At 40.2% G+C, this 22423-nt stretch overlaps 1 protein-coding gene across 1 annotated transcript in view; it reads right to left on the reverse strand.

Moving 5' to 3' along the window:
* The window catches only part of LOC149224995 (cytochrome P450 734A1-like), a 259983-nt gene that overhangs the window by 24737 nt on the left and 212823 nt on the right, over positions 1-22423 (reverse strand). The window lies entirely within an intron of this gene.

Genomic DNA, 22423 nt, shown 5'->3' on the forward strand with positions numbered 1-22423 from the left:
GGTTGATTTTGAAAGTAATTAACAAAGTGACAAGGCTAGTGCCTAATCCTTGGGATGATGGAGTCTATGGGATTGTAATATATGCTAAGTACTAGCAAGGAGTAAGGGAATAATGAATCCCTAGCTTTCAAAACCCTAACTATTACTTTTGTGAGGGAACAAAATCACTTGGGAGATCTAGTTTAAAGATACACCAAAGGGATTTCCATTCACATTCTACTAGGGAGTAATGCATACAATGCTATCATCTAGATTCCATACATTGATTTTTAACAATAAATAGCATAATAGAAACCCTAGATAATAAACTATTCTATGCATTAGACACAAGAATAAAAGTTTATCATATTTAAGGCACACTTACAAGATAGAACGCATGTACAAGCCTTTATTGTTCCAAAGTAACATCTCCAAGATCAAAGAAATAGAATAGAGTTCAAAAGTACACCATAGAGTCACATATCCACAAGAAATCAAGAAGATCAAAATTGTCCAAGAGGGCCAAAATAGTCACAAGTGATCATGATCCAATACAAATGAGTTTGTCCTCTATTTATATGAGGATTAGGACTACTAATTAGCTTACAAAAGCCACTAAAACAAGTTTGATGCTAAAAATTTCTTGGGTTACAAGCCAAACCACTAGATTCATCATAACATGCCCTAATTATCCCACATGTGTGAGTTGTAAGCTCTCTAGGGCTGATGTCATCCAATGTAAGTGCTCCAAATGCCATGTCCAAGGGTGATGAGGTGTCCAAAATGGTGCACAACCCTGTCATGTCAATGATTTCATGGTTGGCCCTCAAATTCACCTCATTGCCTCCTATGGGGTCCCAATATCCAGTTGGGGCACCACAAAGTTGCCTCCATGGGTCTCCAACTACTAAAAGTGGCCTCCTCTACTCCAGCATTAGGGGGTTCTTGGGTGCAACAAGCTCTCCCTAGTCTCTCAATGTGATACCATCCTCATTTGGCCTTAGAATCAACTGTGTCCCATCAATCTGTGTCAAGACCAGCCTGGGGGCATGCTAGGTCAGTTATTGTTGTGAAAATCTAGTGACCGAGATCTCTACTGCAACCATTGATTATGTTTCTTCTATTTGTTAATTATTGAATAAATTATTTATTGCTTCCTACAACAAATAGCGAAACTAATACATTGCAGCCGTCACTCATTTAAATAAAATGTGGAAACAAGAAACTGAACAAGAAAGAAATACACAACACATCTACATAGTTATTTTTGGACAAATTTCCCCGAAAAAACCCAATGCGGGAAAACCGGTGCAGCAACTCTGAGGGTTTTATTATTATGCAGTAGTAATTTCTTAATACAATCTTTGGATGCCCTCCCGACAATCTAGTTACATAGAATATCACTGGCAGAGAGATAAGTGAGGTTACCTCACACTATTAGTGGAAATCCTACCTGATGCAGCCACTGAATGCACTGCCCCTGGCTGCCTCTGCGTAGTCACTACGTCAACCCAGCGTCACGCCCTCTAGGGATAATGCCATCCCTTCAGCTGATTGATTTGTTTTCAAGGAATTTCGATTTGCACCTCCCAGTCTCACACCCCGACTTCTGGCATTTGCAATCAATTCCTTCAGCAAATTTTTGGATTCCCTCTTGGCCTCTCTGGCACTACGTTGCCTCTCTGGCACTACGTTGCCTCTGCTAGATCTCTTTGTCTCTCTTCTCTGCTGAGTATTCTCCAACCGGGAAAGATTTCCCTTCGGATACTATCCATGCCCCTCACTACAAAAGATCACTATCAAAAATCTCTCTGGCATTTGCTCTGCTTCAGAAAATCGAACTTCTGATCTTCCCTCTATGTGTTCTACAAGTGCCCCTCAAGCCTCTTCTTATATCTTTCTATTGGACAACCAACGACCCAGATTAACTTCTAATCAATGGCTTAGATCATTTTGGCTTGATCCTTGTCTTCTTCTAGAAGTTACACCCACAATTTAGATTCATACCCGTTAATTATTTTAATTTCCTGAGTTTAGACTTAGGGTTCCATTAAAAATAATTAATTATTTTAATAAAACTGTCTCCAGGTGGAATTTCCCAAACGATTTCTAGGTATTGGAGAATGCATGTGTCTAATCCTCCCTGCAAATTTTGATACTTAGAGCACATCCATTGCTACCAAAAATCAACACTCTCTCTTAGCAAAGAATTTGCTCTAGCAATGCACCCTGCTGAAGCATCACTTTGTTCTGTAACATCTCCTTCTGCCCACCAACTACTACGCAAATGTTGCATTTGTACTGCTGTTGACCCTGCGACTGTCAACACTGCATCCATATTGCAACTCCCTCTTAATTATGCATCCGTGCTGCCACTGCCAACTCTGCATCTGCACTACGACCTTCTCCAACTATTGCTGCTACTGCATCAACAATGGAAAAGCATCCAAAATTATTGAACTATTGTTCATTATGATGCATCTCGTTGCTGGAGTTCTGACTACAGCTAGTCTCTGCGCTGACCCTTTAAAGCCTCTGCGCTGCTGTTGACCTCTGCTCTATGCCAACTGCACTGCTGCTAACTCTGCTCTATTCTGATCAGTCTCTGGCGTTACTAGCCACTGCAACTGTCACTTCGGCACTTCTCTGCACCAACTGACATTGATCCATCCTGCTACTACTGATCTTGGCTCCCATAGCAAGGAATTGATCCGAGAGGTGGGCTCCTCAAGGATCCTGTCCATCTATAGTGCATTCGAATTACAACTCTAAATCACCCCACCTCCCTCCTTGAGATGCCTGAGCTGTCATGGTGAACTCCTCCTCCTCGATCTTTATGGCTGCAACCTTCCGATCATGCTTCTCATCTTTGTCCTTCTTCCTGAGAGGACAATGTGTTGCGTAGTGACCGAATTCACCACCTAAAGCATTTGATCTTCGAAACATATTTCTTCTTGTTTTGTTGCTCCTGCTGCCCCTTGGATGCGAGGGTTGCATTTTCTTCCTCCTCCTTGGGCTTCGACCCACTGATGCTTCTTCCATCAAGTTTATACTTGACCAAGTCTCTCCTCAGCTCATCTTGCTTAAGAGTTGCCCACATTCCATCCTAGTCTGGCAAAGTCGCCCTGCCCAGGATGCTCTGGAAAAAATCTTGCCACTCCTCAAACACTGAATTCAGGGCCAGTCTTACCATCTCGAAACCTTGAGGTGTTGACCCCACAGCTACCAGCTCGTCTCGGGTCTCTTAAAGCTTAGTGAGGAACAGATCAATGCGTTCCCCCTTGTGCATCTGCATAGATATCATCTTTTGATCCAAGTACATCTTTCGTTGCTCGGAAGATCCCTGATATAGCGTCGACAAAGCATCCCACATCTCCTTGGTAGTGTCTCTGCCAGCGATTTGACAGACTATATGATCCTTTACTCCATTGAGGATCATTCTCTTTATCTTCACCATTTCTCCCTTGTACTTCTTGATTAGATATGGATTTGTGGGCTCAGCTACCACGCTGTCAACGTAGACATTAAGAAAATTCTCATCCAAACAGCATGACATCCTTGCCTTCCAAATCACATAGTTGGATGCCCCATCCAACCTGTCTTGGTCTCTCAGTCCACTGGCTTCCATCTCTGCCAATCGAAATATAGAATGACCTCCTCTCTCCAGCTGTTGCTCAGCAAATGAGAATTTGAACTCCCTATCTAGGAATTCTCTGAGGAAGAAATTCTCTCAAGTGTCTTTCTTCTTCCTTCTGATGTATTTCTGCCCAGCAATTGCTTGTAGAAAACTGTGTCCCACCGGAAACCCCTCTTCGTTGAAGCTTCTGTTGCACTGCTCCCTCTGCCACTAACAAATTTCAATCTGGAAATCCTACCTCTCTGTCGACTCACTCAGAGAGAGATTTACCATGAAAAATCTAGCCCTCCTAGCCTGAACTGTGCAATCCCTCTGGGGATTCATATTGCTGTCTTTGCAGGAATTTCGAACTCCCTTTCTCCTTCAGCGTTGGGGCTTTCCGACACTATTCTCTAGTTTCACCTATAGCTCCGATACCATGTGAAAATCTAGTGACCCAGATCTCTACTGCAGCAACTGATTATGTTTCTTCTATTTGTTAATTATTGAACAAAATATTTACTGCTTCCTAAAACAAATAGTGAAACTAATACACTACAACCTTCACTCATTTAAATAAAACGTGGAAACAAGAAACTGAACAAGAAAGAAATAAACAACACATCTACACAGTTATTTTTGAACAAATGTCCCCGGAAAAACGTAATGCGGGAAAACTGGTGGAGCAACTTTGAGGGTTTTATTAATATGCAATAGTAATTTCTAAATACAATCTCTAGATGCCTTCCCGGCAATCCCATTACAAAGAATATCACTAACAGAGAGATAAGTGAGGTTACGTCACACTATCACTAGAAATCTAGCCTGATCCAGCAACTGAATGAACTACCCTTCGATGCCTTTGCATCATCCCAACATCACACCCTCTAGGGATAGGATCACCCCTTCAGTGGATCAATTTGTTACCCAGGAACTTCGATTTGCACCCCCTGGTCTCACACCCCAACTTCTAGCTTCTGCAATCAATTCCTTCAACAAATTTTCAGATTCCCTCTTAGCTTCTATGTTGTGTTTGCATGGCTTTGCATCAACCTCCCTAGCACTGTGTTGCCTCTACTGGATCTCTCTCTCTCTCTTCTCTGCTGAGTATTCTCTGACTGGGAAATATCTCCCTTCGAATACTATCCCTTCCCCTCACTACAAAATATCACTATCGAAAATCTCTCTGGCAACTGCTCTGCTTCGGAAAATCGAACTTTTGATCTTCCCTCTGTGTGTTCCCCAAGTGCCCCTTAAGCTTCTTCTTATATCTTTCTGTTGGACAACCAATAGCCCAGATTAACTTCTAATCAATGGCTTAGATCATTTTGTCTTGATCCTTGTCTTCTTCTAGAAGTTACACCCACAGTTTAGATTAATACCCATTAATTATTTTAATTTCCTAAGTTTAGACTTAGGGTCCCATTAATAATAATTAATTATTTTAATAAAACTGTCTCTGGGTGGAAATTCCCAAAATGATTTATGGGTACTGGAGAATGCATGTGTCTAAGCATCCTTGCAAACTTTGAGACATAGAGCACATCCGATGCTACCAAAAATCAACATGTGTCACCTTATAGAATCATCAAATTTGAGACACAATCAACCAACGTCCTGGGTGTTGAAGGTGCTCTAGGACGTGTCATCCTATGATGTTGTGAGAAGCCCAAGAGTCTAAACGCTTCACCTGTTTGTGCCAATATACTTTTCTGGAGGGCTTGGATATTTGTGGAGTAGGTGCCCAAGACTTTCGTCGCTGGACCACTTGACAATAACAACATGGATTCTAGCAAAAGCAACTAGTCATTAAAGACCAAGATCAATAATGCATCTAAGTGAACCAAGCTTGAACGTTAAGGGAATTTTAATACTTCAAACAAGGATCCCCTTCCAAAATGAGGACCCTGATCTCGCAAAGATGTTTTCTCCCTAGGTAGGGTTGGCTAAAGGTCAACCCTATTAGGTGCTTTCAATGCCTAAGGGGGAAGTAACATTTCCTTGGTCCACCCTTCAATTGATAGGTGTTAGTGAATAATAATTATGGAAATGGAAGGGAGAAGACTTCATGGCCAAGTTCCATGGTCAAACGAATTAGCTGATGGGGGTTTCCATGTTATTTTTTGGTAGCATCGGAAGTTCTCTAGCCTTGAAAATTGGTGGAGAGGCTAAGGCACATGAATTCTAAAGAACCCAGAAACCGTTTGGTGAAATTCCACCCAGATTGTATTTTATTAAAATAATTAATATTTTTAATGGAGTTCCTAAGTCTAAACTTAGGGAAATTAAAATATTAATGGGTATTAATCAAAATATGGGTGAGAATGATCTAGAAGGTGGATCAAGTCATGTTTTAATCTTAGCCATTGATTAGAGACTTAATCTCAACCATTGGAGACTCAATGCGAAAAGTATAAAATGGAAGCTTGGAGTTCATTTGGTAACACACATAGACAGAGAGAGAGAATTGATCTGGAGTTCGATTTATGGGGCTAGGAAGCTGAGAAATTCGAACTAAGTGATCAGTTAGCAGCAGAGGGGCAGTGAGAATCAAGGAGAAGGACTTTCCAAAGAATACTGACAAAGAGAAGAAGAGAGCTTGTGTTGACACCTAATCCTCAACGGATGGGTGAACTGGACAGTCATCAAGAAGATGAACTGATCCGTCATATTTATGTATATAAGTGATAGTTAGCTAATGAATAATGAAATCAGTTTTTTCTTCCGCTCATTCATTCTGGAGTTATCCTGGCCTGACATGGTATCAGAGCGCAGGTCCCAGATGGGATTCCTTGTAACTCCTTTGCCTGAAACGTCTGCCTGGCTATAACGCCTTTGTCTACATGAATGTTAGTCTCTCTACGCATATGCATGACATAGTGCTGCCACTGCCTCTGACAGACACCAACGCATACTATAGACGTTAGTCTCTCTGTGCATATGCCTGACATAGCGCTGCCACCGCCTCTGACGTTTAACCTCTGCTTTTCAGCTAATTTCAGAGTCTTTTTCTGGGCTTTTAATTGCCGCTTCCTCTCCTTGTTTGTGAATAGCATGAATTTAGTAGCGGTATAGTGATTACCTTGAACAAGTATTCATATCCTTTGATTGAACAAAAGAGTTCTCTGTTTTCTACCCTGTATTGGCAATAAAGACGTACAAGATTCAATTTTCTCCACAGTGCGTTCCAAAGCTCTAATTCACCGGCATCTGCTTTTCTATTTCTTTTTCTAGGACTTCGTCTCTTCTTCGCCTTCTTTGAACATTGAATCGCAGCTGCAACCATTTCTTTCAACAGATCTTTCATAGCTGTCTCATTCAAAACTTGAGTGTAGTCAGGAATGACATGAAGCCCTAGAAATATGCCTTGGCTGCTCTTGTTGAGAATGTATTGGCACATCCGTTGCCTGACCTCCGTCTGTGGGATGACATCGCCAATATGGAAGGGTTGCCGAGTGTATGGGTTCATGGCATCCTGTTTGCCGTCCCAGATAGCCTCCAGCGTTCTGCGGTTATAAAGAATTTGAGAAGGGTCATCCGAAATTGGAAGCCGAATTGGATCATACTACACTGCCTGCCCTACCTGCGTGACAGCTGCATCCAGAAGCTCTTCTTCAACGAGAACGACAGCGAAGTATTGATCCTGTGCTCCAGCGGGAGGTCCACAAAACATTAGTAACAAGTGCAACGCAGAGAGGACGTATCAAATGGCTTACGTCATAAGTATGGCGGCCATCATCACAATCCACAAGTGCTATACGTAAATCGAGGGCAACGGAATTGTATTGCTCAGTCTTGTTTTTTGTGGAGGTGAATAGTAATATTGCACAATTCTTTATCATTTGAATGATAATGCTGTAGTATTGGGCATTGCGCTGTTTTTTTAAAGTGTTCATATATATCATTCAAGGCAGTTTTCAAAGCATTCAAAGCATTGCGCTGTTTTTTTATATATTATTCAAGGCAGTTTTCAAAGCATTCAAAGCATTGCGCTGTTTTTTTCAAAGTGTTCATATATATCATTCAAGGCAGTTTTCAAAGCATTCAAAGTTATATTAGTCAGAGTGTTTTTAGTGTTACATGATAAATTGATATATTGAAGTGATATATTAATACATTGAAGTGATATATTGAAGTGATCCCTTGAGCATTTTTTTCAAAACATAGTAGTATTGCAGTGATATGTACAATGAAATGTTGATGCTTTTAGCAAATATCAGAAGGATTTGAAGGCTGTGGCACAAGGATTTTTTTATCAGCAGAAGTTCTTTTTATTAGCAAAATTATTTTTCTATCAACAGAAATAATTTTTGTTACAGTATGCATTCAAGAGAAAGAGGAAGATACTTCAGAGGCAGGGGGGGCAGACATTCTCAAGCAGAAAAGGCAGATCTGCATTGCATTCGCTGCAAACGAAATGGATCACATGATGCTTCTACATGCAAGCTACCATGGGACAAAATTGAGCAGAGAAGAAACCAGCAGAAAGGTAAAACTGATGACACAGACAGAGGTAAAGCACCTGAATCCGCTCACTATATTGAGGCACAATGTAACATTGGAGTAAATGAAGATTTGTTTAATGCTTCACTTGCTTCTTCGGAAAATGACTGGTTGCTTGATTCAGGAGCAACCTGTCATATGACTCATAGGAAAGATTTTTTTGAAGATTTCACTGACAATGTTGATGGAGCAGTATACTTTGCAGATCAGTCAAAAATCAAGCCATCAGGGCTTGGCACAATCAGGCTTAAACTGCCTGGTCTTCCAGACTTTCTTCTGGATCATGTTCTATATCTCCCACAGCTCAAGAGAAACTTGCTGTCCCTGGTCCACATCCGACAGCAAGGTCACTCCATTCATATGTTTGATGGAAAGCTTGAGGTAAGAAAGGCATCTGACCACTCACTTGTCATGAGGGGTATAGAAGAAGAAAGACTTCTTAAACTGCAAGGAACCTCTGCTCATGCACAACATTTTTCATATATTTCTCATCATGAAGAAGGTACACTTCCATCAAGTTTATTATGGCATGCTAGATTTGGACATTTAAACTATGATAGTCTTCGCTTGTTGAAGAAAAATGGTGTTGCTGGTTTGCCTACAATTCCTAGAAAACATAAGCAATGTGATGCTTGCATTCTAGGAAAGCATAGCAAACAGTCTTTTCATGATTCACATTCAAGAGCACATAGGAAGCTTGAACTTATTCATTCAGATTTATGTGGTCCAATGCCTGTTCCTTCTGCAAATGGAAATAAATATATCATGACATTTATTGATGATTACACCAGAATGTGTTGGGTTTACTTATTGAAGAACAAATCTGATGCTTTTCAAACATTCAAGAATTTTCATAAGTGGATTGAAAATGATGCACAATCTCATATTGGGTCTATTCGCACTGATAATGGAAAAGAATATACATCAAATGAATTTGAACACTATCTTCGCCAACATGGGATTAAACATCAAACAACTGTACCTTATAATCCCCAACAGAATGGTGTAGCAGAAAGAATGAATAGAACAATCTTGAATATGGTACGATCCATGCTTTTCTTCAAAAATGTAAAGACAATGTTTTGGGCTGATGCTGTTCTATGTGCTGCATATATAAAGAATAGATGTCCATCTAGTGCTATAAGAAACAAGACTCCTTATGAATTGTGGTATGGACATGTTCCTTCGGTAAAACATCTCAGGATTTTTGGTTCCACCTGTTATGCTTTAATACCAAAGGTACATAGAAACAAACTTGGTGCTAGAAGTTGTAAGTGTATCTTCTTGGGGTATTCAAACACATCTAAAGCATACCGCCTCTATGATGAACTAAATAAAAAGTTTGTTTTATCTAGAGATGTCATTTTTCTTGAATCATCCAAATCTGACAGTGTTGTTGAGCGGCAACTTGATCACTTGGATAGATTCACAAAACCGAAATCATTTCAAGAGTTTGATAATCAGATTCCACATCTTGAAGGGGGGATCCCTATACTAGATCAACATGTGGAATCTTCTTCTGAAGAACAATCTCCCCTGCATAACACTCCAACAACGGATGATGCTTTAAGTGATGTAATTGATAGAATTGGGAGACTCAATCTTGATTCAGACCCAACTCAATCAACAGAGCAGCCTGGACCATCTCAGAAAGGTCCCCCAAAGTGGCTGACAAAGACACTTGAAAGTGTTCATCCTGATGAAATTGGAAAAACAGGAACCAGAAATACAAACCGACAAGATGGAGGTGATGTAGATAACTCTAATTCTCCTGTTGATATGGATGTTACTTATGATTGTGAATTGAACTTGTCTACAGATTTTGAACCAACTTCCTTCAAAGAAGCTGCTTCTCATGATGAATGGAAAGAAGCGATGCAGAAGGAGTATGATGCCCTCATAAAGAATGGCACTTGGAAGCTGGTTGATCCTCCATTTGGAACCAAACCAATTGGCTGCAAGTGGGTCTACAAGAACAAATACAAAGTTGATGGCTCACTTGACAAGCACAAAGCTAGGCTTGTGGCAAAAGGTTTTGCACAGAAGGAAGGGGTCGATTATGAGGAAACTTTTGCCCCCACAGCAAAATGGGCCACCATCCGGACACTCTTTGCACTAGCTGCTCAGAACGGTTGGAAATTCCATCAAATGGATGTAAAAACTGCATTCTTGAATGGAGATCTAAAAGAGAATGTTTTTATGTCCCAGCCTGAAGGATTTGCTGTGAAAGGACATGAACATAAAGTATGCAAACTTGTGAAGTCCTTGTATGGCCTCAAACAAGCACCACGAGCCTGGTATGAAAAACTAACTGAGCATCTTCTGAAACTCAACTTCAAACATTTTGATCTTGATGATGCAACCTTATTTGTCAAGAAAGTTGGCAAAACAGTTGTATATCTTGTGGTATATGTAGATGATCTTTTAATGACAGGGAACAATGAAAGCTATATTGCATCCATAAAGAAAGAATTAGGAAAAAATTTTGAAATGACTGATTTGGGCTATGTTCATTACTATCTTGGCATTGAAGTAACCCAACATCCAAAGTCCATATTTCTTTCTCAAAAGAAATACATTGGAGATTTGTTAAACAGATTTGGCATGACAGAGTGTAATCCTCTTTCTACTCCAATGGAACAAAACTTGAAGCTCACATCTATTGAAGGAAAGGAATTTGAGGATGCAACAAAGTATAGACAGCTTGTAGGAAGTCTCATCTACCTCACTACTACCAGACCAGACATTTCATTTGTTGTTGGAATCCTCTCCAGGTTTATGCAAAAGCCTTGTGAGGGACATTGGTCTGCTGCAAAAAGAGTTCTAAGGTACTTGAAGGGAACTCAAGACCTTGGAATCAAGTATACACAGGTGGATGACTTCAACTTGATTGGATACTCTGATTCAGACTTCGATGGAGACAAAGAAACTGGGGTATCTACTTCAGGATATGCTATGAGTCTTGGATCAGGAGCTGTCTCCTGGAAATCACGCAAACAATCAGTACCAGCATATTCCACAACAGAAGCAGAATATGTGGCAGCAGCTGAAGCAACGAAAGAAATTGTGTGGCTCAGGAAAATTCTTGAAGATTTGCAGGTAAAACAAATACAATCAACTCCACTCATGATTGATAACACCTCTGCAATAAAGTTGGCCAAGAACCCAAAGTTCCATGATCGTACTAAGCACATCAATACTAAATATCATCTGATCCGACATCATGTTGAGGCCAAAACAATCCATCTCCGTCATTGTTCCACAAACGAGCAAATTGCAGACATCTTCACCAAAGCGCTTGGAAGAGAAAAGCTTGAAAGATTCAGAACGATGCTTGGACTCACCAACATCCCTTCAGATTAAGGGGGGGAATGTTGACACCTAATCCTCAACGGATGGGTGAACTGGACAGTCATCAAGAAGATGAACTGATCCATCATATTTATGTATATAAGTGATAGTTAGCTAATGAATAATGAAATCAGTTTTTTCTTCCGCTCATTCATTCTGGAGTTACCCTGGCCTGACAGCTTGCAAAGAGGCAGCGTAGTAGCCGGGAGAGCTGATGCTGGGCTAGTCTGGGCCCACGTAGTCCTCACGCAGAGCCAGAAGGGTCAGTGCAGAGCAGAAAAGCTGCCTATCATGTAGAAACCAGAACTGCAGGAACAGTCGGGATAGCTGACGCAAAGGGCAGAGAAGCTGATGCAGAGCCTACGCAGGGCCATCACAGAGATAGTCGGGGTTAGCCAGTCTTGTGTTGGATCAGCCGGAATTCTGCCAAGTGAAGTGAGGTAAAACTCACTTAGATTTTCCGTTAGTATTTTCTTTGTAAAGGGTTGCTAGATGAGCATCCTAAATTTGTATTTCGATATTTCTCTTGCATAATAATAAACCCTCAGAACTGCTACACCAGTTTTCCCACATTGGGCTTTTCCGAGGACTATTGTGTCCAAAAATAAGTGTGTCCTATGTATCTTGTTCTTTGCTTTGTTTTCTGTTTCATGAGATCAAATATTTAATTAGTGTAGATTGCAGAAGTAATTTGCTTCAGTATTCAAAAAAATAACTTGATGAATGTAACTTAAAAATCAAGTAGGTGAAGTAGATTCAGATTTGCTGCAATAGGGGTTCCTTCAAGTCTAGGAATTTTCACATTCCACATCCTGAGTGTATGGTTGTGAGGGAGAATTCGTGGATGCATAAGTTGCCAACTTAGCCTTGGTTTTTCCACACCCTTTGTGCGCGTTTTACTTCTTGATTTTTCCTTGTATTACTGCTTATAGCTCTAAGGTTAGAGCTTGCTTTGAATGATGTAACAGTTTTATTGCCCTTTAAGATGAGTTAGTTTATCGCTCATCGAGGTTGGGACAGACAAGGTTTCCTCCTTCATGTAATTGAGCAATATATCCTCGACAACTAGGTGATGGCCATAGGAGTGAGGTGGAGCTCATGCTAAGATTTTGCTGACACGCTAATTTTTATGTCCCTAGCCATCTTTTGCATTTTAACTTTTCTTTTTTTGTTTCGTTGTGGCCATGGTATGCTCTTTCTATTTCTTTTAACTGGATCAACCTCCCAAGGAAATGTTTTAGGGCCCTACCTAGGTATGTGGACATATGGTGTCAAATCCCAAAGAACCAATGGCAAGTTGAACCCAAAGAATGGAGGTGAAATATGGGCTTGTAATGTAAGATAGAAAGTGTTAATTATGACATATTGGAAGATGGAACCACACTATCTCTAACAAGGCTTCCCAAGTAGTGCTCCTCCTATACCCAAAGGGCCTTAAGGGAGGTCCCAGTGGACTATGATCAAAGATTAACCCCCAAGTAAGGCGAGAGAAAAAGATCACAGACAAAGTTTATCAATCTTCCAAATCACCCCATAATCCATACCAAATTCCTAAAAACAAACAAGTATAAGCATCTGATTGCAAAATGATCAAAGTACCTTTTAAATGGCAACCCACCTTCATCCATATGTTCATATCAGATGGGTGAGAAGCAAATGACTGATGCAAGTGGCAGAGATATATGGCATATCATCAACTAATGGTGGCTTACAGGGGATGTAGGTTTCCTGTCTAATTGGTTGGCTATCAAGTGTAGGAGAAAAGTTTTCTCCTATGGGGTTACCCATTTTGGTGGGTAATAGGACCATGGGTTGGTAGTACATAAAAAGGTGTGCTTTTATTAGAGGTCTGAGTTTTCGTCACTAGTTAACCTAAGCAATTATATATAGAAAGCTTTCCTTCCAAATTCAACTATTTTTAGTTGATAAAAAATAAAAAATTAGCAAAATTCTATATTGATCGGACTAGATTGTACTATTAGACAAAACACCCATTGTCCCGAGGTTATGAAGTTGGTTTCCAAGTTACTTCTACATGAAGTTTTTGAGCACCATAGTATGTTTTACTTGTTCACCTTTGTCGATTTGACGAACAATTAGTTAAATGGGAGGTTTTCCTTCTCAATTTAGAAACTTTTCATGAAAATTGAAATTCCTAAGAGCAATAGGCTCTACAACTCATTCAATTTGGTTGGGGTAAAGAAAACTAATGGGATAGGGTAACCCTAGCCACATAAAAGGTTATCCCTTTCAATAAAGGAAATGTGATTTGTTTACTATAATATTGGAATTGTTGGAAAAGGAAGGTTGCCCATTTCCTGAAGCATAGCAAATTGGTTAAGTTTTTTTCGCTCAAACTATAGTCTTAGTGGGGCCTAACTATAGTTACAATGGACATAATGGTTAAGAATGTGTGTTTTCTTCTAAGAGGCCATAGGTTTGAACCTAGAGGGGGTGTTAAGGTACTCAATTGGAGGAAATAAATGAAGATATGAGGCAGGAATTAAGCATCTTTCCGATGGAATGGCATTTGCACTCAATGATTGAACAACTGATATGGTTGGTCAAAAGGGGAGGTCCACCTTTGCACACACTTTTCAAGGATGTATTTAATCAAGCCATACGGTATGGGTTCCTTCAAAATTTGATATCCAAATTTCCTAACTTGCTTAGGAATAATGCAATTTTGACAATTCTGGCATTGGTGGCATTTCTGGCATGGGAACTTAGGAGAAAAGGAAAATTGCAACCTTAGTGGAATGTGGGGGCCACAAAAAAGAGGTAGTTCAACCCTCTAGAGACAATGCACACTAGTGGATGAGGAGAGAGAAAAAGGAGGTGCGATTTAGTGGAAGATGGGGTCCACCAAGAGAGAGAGGGCTAGCAATTATAAATAAGACAAGGAGGCCTTCATTATGGATCTTTTGTCTATCTAACATCAAAAATCAAACTCTTTTGTAGTCGTTGAGCGTAGGAAGAGCAGTGTTGTTTAGCATGTTATTTCTGTCGTATCAGATGTGCTCTAGCCTCGAGATTTTGCAGAGAGGCTAAGACACATGCATTCTCTAATACCCAAAAGTCATTTGGGAAAATTCCACCTAGAGATGATTTAATTAAAATAATTCTTTTTTAAATGGTTCTGTAAGTATAAACTTGGGAAACCTGGTTAATTAAAGGGTATTAATTAAACCTTGTGTGAATCTTCTAGAAGAAGACGAGGATCAACTCCCAGTTAATCTTAGCCTTTGATCATGTTTTAATCTCGGTCGTTGGTGCTCCAACGAGAGATTATAAGAAGGATCTTGATGGGCACTTGGAAAACACATCGAATGAGAGATCAGAGATGGAATTTCTCAAGAGTAGCAACGTTGAGTTGCTGGAGTGAGATCAAGAGATCTTCTTGTAGTGAGGGGCGGGGATACTAGTCTGTAGGAGAATTTTCTAGATCCGGAGAGTGCAAAGCGAAGAGGCATAGTGCAGTTCAGTGAGGCAACAAAGTGCCACACAGAGGCAGTGCAAAGCTTCAGAGGGAGTTCAAAATCTAGCGGAGAGAGTCAAGATCTAGTGCCAGTAGCCAGGGTGTGAGACTGGAGGCACAGAAGGTCAAATTTCCAAACATTAGGAGGTCAGCAGAGGAGGTGATGCAGAGCCTAGCCAATGTGATGCAGATTTGCGTAGGATTGACACAAAAGCTACGCAAAGGCAGCATGGGGCCAACGAGCCAGCCCCTAATCATTGTCATATCTCCCGAATCAATGTGAGATTTTTCTCACTAACTCATTGCCAACATTTCTCTGTATCGGATAGCCAATTTCGGCATCCAACGATTTGTATTCAGATTTACTACTGCATAATTATTAAAACCCTCAGCTATTGCACCAGTTTTCCCACATTGGGTTCTTCCAGGGATATTTTCCAGAAACAACTGCGTTGATGTGTGTGTTTATTTCTCTCCAGTGTAGTATTTAGTTCCGCAGTATTTTATTTTGTGTAGGCTCCAGTGTATGTATTTCAATATTTGCCATAGAAAACTGCAAGTAACTTGTTCAAGTAATTTAACAAGTCGGTGAAATATTATCAGTTTGTTGCAATAGGAATTGTTAGTTTTTGGTAGCATCAGATGTGCTTTAGCCATACAAATTGGTGGAGAGCCTAAGGCACATGAGTTCTAAACAACCCAGAAACCGTTTGGTGAAATTCCACCCGGATTGTAGTTTAATAAAATAATTAATATTTTTAATGGGGTTCCAAGTCTAAACTTAGGAAAATTAAAATTTTAATGAATATTAATCAAAATATGGGTGAGAATGTTCTAGAAGAAGTATCAAGTCAAGTTTTAATCTTAGTCATTGATTAGAGACTTAATCTCGACTGTTAAAGTCTCAATGAGAAAAGTATAAGAAGGAGGCTTGAGGTTCATTTGGAAACACACAGAGGTTTGATCAGTCTGTTCGATATTCCTAGGGAAGGGTTGGTTAAGGAATTCGAACGAGTGATCAAGCAGTGAGGATCAGAGGCAGTACTAGAAGGAAGTGATTTCCAGTTAGTGAATATACTTCAGAGAAGACAGTGAAGGATCAGAGAGGTAGCGTAGTGCCAAGGAGGGATAATGCAACAACTTGAGGAGGTTGATGCAGAACTATAGGGGGATAGTAGAGATCAGTGTCAGGAATCATTGTGGGTGATTGACAGATGAAATCTCGATTTCTCAGCAACATGACACAACAACAGCAAAGGTGACGTAGTCAAAGGGAGTCTACACACAGAAGCCATGCAGTGACTGCGTAGGCTTACGCAGAGACTGCGCAGTGGGTCATCCAGGAGTTGGGGCTAGTGCAAAATCTCTAGGTTTAGTGTAAGAAAATTCTCACTATTTTTCTATCAGTTATCTTCTTTGAGTGGATTTCCATTTCTCTGGGGGCATCCAAATTGTATTCAGAAATTTACTACCAATAATAGAAACCCTGAGATTTATTGCACCATTTTCCCGCATTGGGTTTTTTCGGGGGCTATTGTCCAAAAACAAGTGTGTCAATGTGATTGTTCACGTGCTAGTGTTTCTCTTGCTTTTCTCAGTTCATAATTTGTGAAGTCTACAATTGAATTTATTTTGATATTTACTGAAGCATTGGTAAATAACTTATGATTGTAAATAAGTTGGAGAAATAAATCAATCACTGCAGCATAATTTTTTCACATGGTATCAGTGGAAAGATCAGGCAAGATGGCAGTGATTTCTGCAATATAGGGTGGTGGCGCCACATTGGCAGCAAATCGATCTCCAAAAGATTCACGTAGTCCCTTGCAAAAATTACCAGCAGAGAAAAACAACATGGAGAACAGTAGGGATCATAATATTTCCGAATTAGCTTCCAGGCTGGAAGAGGAATTTGCTTGCTTATCGAGTTCTGCATCAGCCGAGGATTGGTACATTGATAGTGGGGCTTTAGCTCATATGACTGGAGAACGAGAATATTTCTTGAGCTATCAGGAGGAATAGATGAACTTCCAAATCACAATGGGTAACAGGATGAAAAGCACCCAGTAGGAAAGCGAACCATTACATTCCAGACAGTAGCAGGAGATAGTCTTTGGGCCACTAACATACTGCATGTGCTAGGTATGGGAATGAATTTGATTTCAGTATCTCAATTACAAGATAAAGGATATGATGTACACTTCATCGGTAACAGAGTATATGTCAAGCATCCTAAGTAGAAAAAGAGGGCCCCATATTGGAACTCGAAGCAACAGGTTATATAAGTTGCAACTCGAGTCTCCTATGGCACTGATATGCAATAATATCATTGAAGAGAAAGACTTGAATGAACTATGGCATAGAAGGATGGGACACTTACATCATGGGGCATTAAGGATTCTCAAGGAAACTGTTACGAGGGTTCCAGTGCTTACTACCAAGCATGATAATACATGCAGAGGTTGTGTATTAGGAAAGTACGCCAAAGCGACTCCAGAAGCAACAATAGAGCTCAAAGTGTATTGGGTTTAATACACTCAGACATCTGTGGTCCAATATATACAAGAGCTATCAGTGGTGTTGAGTATTTTGTCACCTTCATAGATAAGCATTCTAGGAAAACTTGGATTTATTTCTTAAAAACCAAGGATGAGATCTTTGATCGGTTTAAGAAGTTTAAGGCTCTAGTGGAAACCCTGACAGAAAGGAAGATAAAAATATTGCACTCAAATAATAGTGGAGAATACACGAATAAAAACTTCATAGATTTTTACGCAAGAGAAGGGATCAGAAGAGAATGGACAACACGTTATAATCCAGAATAGAATGGAGTCGCAGAAAGGAAGAACAAAATTATTGTTGGAGCGGTAAAGGCGATGCTATATGATTAGAATCTACCCAAGTTTTTGTGGGCAAAAGCATGTAGCAGGAATGTATACATTCAGAACAGGACCCCTCACAGGGCTTTAGGAAAGAAGATGCGGGAGGGTGTTTTCACGAAAAAGAAGCCAGAAGTGAGTCACCTATGGATATTTGGAAGTGTGGCTTATTGTCATATTCCAGATGAGAAGCGAAGAAAGTTAGAGTAGACTGCTGAAGTTGGATATCTCATGGGTTACAACAAGACTTCAAAGGCATACTGAATCTACATTTCGAGCAGTAGGAAGATTGTAGCAAGGCGGGATGTAAAGTTCGTAGAAGATAGAGCTTTAAGGAAATCTTGAGAGATGCCTTTTGAAGAACAGGCTGAGGATGTTCCTCTAGTCTAGCAAGAAGGAGCAGACCTAGTAGGAAGACATGTATCTGGTTTGAGCACTGTAACCAATTCTAACATCTCCTCAAGAGAAGAGGAGCTATGAGTGTAACAATAGGTACAACAACAGGAAGAAGAATAGATGGAACCTCCCACCACCAGTGGAAGGACTAGCCGAGAGGTACGACAGACTCTGAGGGATGCAAAGGAATTTGTTGGAGCTCCTAAAGCCGAGAAAAGGCAACATAGACAACCTGATAGGTACCAAGCATTGGTACCTCAAGTCGAAGAACCCTCTATTCTTCGTGAAACCATACAACACCAGGTGTGGGTGGATGCCATGGTAGAAAAGTATAGTTCCATTATGACAAATGATGTCTGAGAAATTGTACCAAGACCAGAAAACAAATCAGTTGTGGGTTTGAGATGGATCTATAAGATCAAGTATGCTGCAGATGGCAGCGTAAACAAGTATAAGGCTAGGTTCGTCGTGAAAGGGTATGCTCAAAAGGAAGGAATAGACTATGAAGAGACCTTTGCCCCAGTAGCTCGGTATACCTCTATCATATCCATTATATCCCTTGCAGCATAGATGGGATGGGAGATTCACCAAATGGATTTCAAGAGAACGTTCTTGAATGGGGTGATAGAAGAAGAGGTATATATCGAACAGCCAGAAGGTTTCGAAACACACAAAAAGAGAACTCGTGTGTAGATTAAAGAAAGCCTTGTGTGGGTCGAAACAAGCACGCAGAGCTTGGTATGGTCGAATTGACAGCTACTTACAACAATTGGGATCCATCAAGAGCAATGCTGATCCCAATCTTTATTATATGTTAGTAGAAGATTAGCTGTTAATTCTGGTATTACATGTGGGTGATCTATTTTTGACAGGATCATCCAGACTCATAGAGGATTGCAAGAAGACCCTAGAAACAGAATTTGAAATGAAGGATTTGGGGTTAATGCACTACTTTATGGGATTGGAAGTTTAGCAACAGGATGGTGAGATCTTCCTTGGCCAAGGTAGATATGCATCAGAAATTCTAAAAATATTCAAAATGCAGGATTGTCGACCTATGGTTATGCCTATGATACCAATTTGAAGAAAATAGATGCATTCGGAGACAAGGAAGTGGACCCCACCTTATACAAACAACTCATTAGGTCGCTTATGTATCTAGTCAACACCAGCCAGACATATGTTATGCTGTCAACACCCTTAGTCAGTACATGGTGGAACCAAAAAGAGCACATTGGGCAGTAGCAAAGCACATTCTTAGATATGTGTAGAGAACAGTCAATTTTGGATTAAGATACACCAAGGGCGATGATATCAAATTGAGTAGATTCATTGATGTAGATTGGGCAAGAAGTTCAGTAGACAGGAAAAGTACCACTGGGTATTGCTTCGGTATTGGATCTGGGATCATGGATGACTTCCTGGTGCAGTAAGAAGCAAAAGTTTGTAACACTAAGCTCGGCTAAAGCCGAGTGTATGGCAGTTAGCACAATGATATGTGATGGAAATTTCTAAGTCAGACACACTAGAAATACCTACTGCATTATCTGGTTTATTATCTCTTACTTGTTCATTCCATTAATAAGTTATTTATTAATATTAATACTGAAATAAACACAAATACAACCTTCACACATATACATATCAGCGACTGAAATAACTAAGACAATCACACAAGGGACATCGTTATTTTTGGACAATCGTCCCCGGAAAAACCCGAATGCGGGAAAATTAATGCAGCAGATATGAGGGTTTTATTATTATGCAATTTCGAACTACAACTAGGGTGCCAGAAATGGCTCACCCTTCAGAGATTTCCCTTGGCAGTAATACCTCTCTTCAAAGACAGATATTCCGACTGATCAGCAACCGGATGATTGATCCCACAGCAACTTCGACAGTTCTGTAACTGGACAGCGAAAGATGCTCCAAGCTTCTTTCTGAAACTGTGTCACCCTCTACAGCTCTGCGTCAGCTAACCAGCTCTCAGTCTGCCCCACGAAAATTCCTCAGTGCTACCTCTACAACCCAACATTAGCTCTACAGCCCTCTGCTCAACTTCTGTTGCCTCTGCATCAACCCCTTGGCCTTCTACGTCAGCCTCTTGGCCCTTTGCATCTTCTGTGTTGGCCTCCTCAACCTCTGCGTCAGCCTTCCAAGGCTCTGCGTTGTCTCTCTGGCACTATCTCTGCCTCTTTGCTATGTATGCTTGGCCTTCCGCTGAAGTGCCCCTCACTGCAATAGATCACTAACTCGATTTCTCAGCAAACCCTACCCCAGAAAATCGAATTCTTAATCAACTTGGTGTGTCTCCAACTGACCCTCAAGCCTCCTCTTATACTTTTCCTGTTGACGCTTCAACGGCCGAGATTAATTCCATAATCAACTACTAAAGATTAGATTTGGCTTGATCCTCGCTATTTAGAACTTTCTCACCCATTTTATATTAATACACTTTAATATTTTAATTTTCCTATGTTTAGACTTAGGAACCCCATTAAAAATATGAATTATTCTAATATCTCTCTATCCGAGTGGAATTTCCTCAAACGATTTTTGGGTCTTGGAGATCTCATGTGCGTTAGCCTCTCCACCAATTTTCATGGCTAGAGCACATCTGATGCTACCAGAAATCAACACTATATGGCTTTGGAAACAACACAGTGTTGATGGCAACAACAGTGAAAAAAAGAGATACTTCAGAGACAGAGTAGCATGTAGTTGGACATTGTTGCTAGAGCACATTCCTCCCTAAGAGGGAGTATTAGTTTTTGGTAGCATTAGATGTTCTCTAACCATGAAAATTGGTGGAGAGGCTAAGGCACATGATTTCTAAACAACCCAGAAACTGTTTGGTGAAATTCCCCTTCGGATTGTATTTTATTAAAATAATTAATATTTTTAATGGGGTTCCGAAATCTAAACATACGAAAATTAAAATATGAATGAGTATTAATCAAAATATGGGTGAGAATGTTCTAGAAGACGGATCAAGTCAAGTTTTAATCTTAGCCGTTGATTAGAGACTTAATCTTGGCCGTTGAAGTTTCAACGACAAAAGTATAAGAATGAGGCTTGGGGTTCATTTGAAAACACACAAAGGGTTGATCAGTCAGTTTCATATTCCTAGGCCAGGGTTCACTAAGGAATTCGAAAAAGTGATCAAGTAATGAGGATCAGAGGCAATACTGGAAGGAAGTGATTTCTAGTTCTAGTGAATATACTTCAGAGAAGATAGTGAAGGATTAGAGAGGTAGCGTAGTGCCAAGGATGGACAATGCAACAACTGGAGGAGGTTGACACAAAATTGCTGGGGGATCGCAGAGATCAGTGTCAAGAATCACTATGGGTGATTGGCAGATAAATTATCGATTTCTCAGCAACAAGACACAACAACAGTAAGGGTGACACAATCGGAGGGAGTCTCCACATAGAAGCCACATAGTGACTGCGTAGGCTCATGCAGACACTGCACATGGGTCATCTAGGAGCTGGGGCAAGGAAAAACCCAAATTAATCTCCTGAGAGAAATTCAAAATTTTTCATCAGTTATCTTCTCTGAGTGGATTTCCATTTCATTGGGGTATCCAAAATACACTGCCAGAAATACTCCAATCCCTAAACTTAGATCTGTTGCACGGTTTTCCTGCATTAGGTTTTTCTAGGGACTATTGTCCAAAAACAAGTGTGTCAATGTGATTGTTCATGCAATGGTGTTTCTCTTGCTTTTCTCAGTTCATAATTTATAAACTCTGCAGTTGAATTTATTTTGATATTTACTGAAGCATTGGTAAATAACTTATTATTGTAAATAAGTAGGAGAAATAAATCAATCGTTGTAGCATAATTTTTTCACAGGGATCAGGTAATCGATTTTTCACATGGTATCAGAGCACATATCGTGAGCATAAGAGCTCAGTTGCAGAAAGGAAGAGGGAGTTTAAAATTACTATAGAGGTAGCAATTCGAAACCCCAGAGGCAGCCCAGTCCTTAGGCCAAGGAGCTCGCAGTTTTGAGGAGAAATTGATTTCTCTAAGTGAGTCAACAGAGAAATTCAATCTCCAAATCGAAGCTTTCCAGAGGCAGAAGGGAGCAACTTATTTTCATTTCAAAGAAGAGCTTCAGCTGGGATGCAGATATTTTGCAGCAATCGCTGGTAGAATAGCGTCAGATGGAGAGAATAGAACATACTGAGGTAATTTCTTCCTCAAAGGACTTCC

This window comes from Pinus tabuliformis, chromosome Q (assembly GCF_031772625.1).
Source record: "Pinus tabuliformis cultivar Carrire ecotype Pingquan chromosome Q, CPIR1, whole genome shotgun sequence".
Taxonomy (NCBI): domain Eukaryota; kingdom Viridiplantae; phylum Streptophyta; class Pinopsida; order Pinales; family Pinaceae; genus Pinus; species Pinus tabuliformis.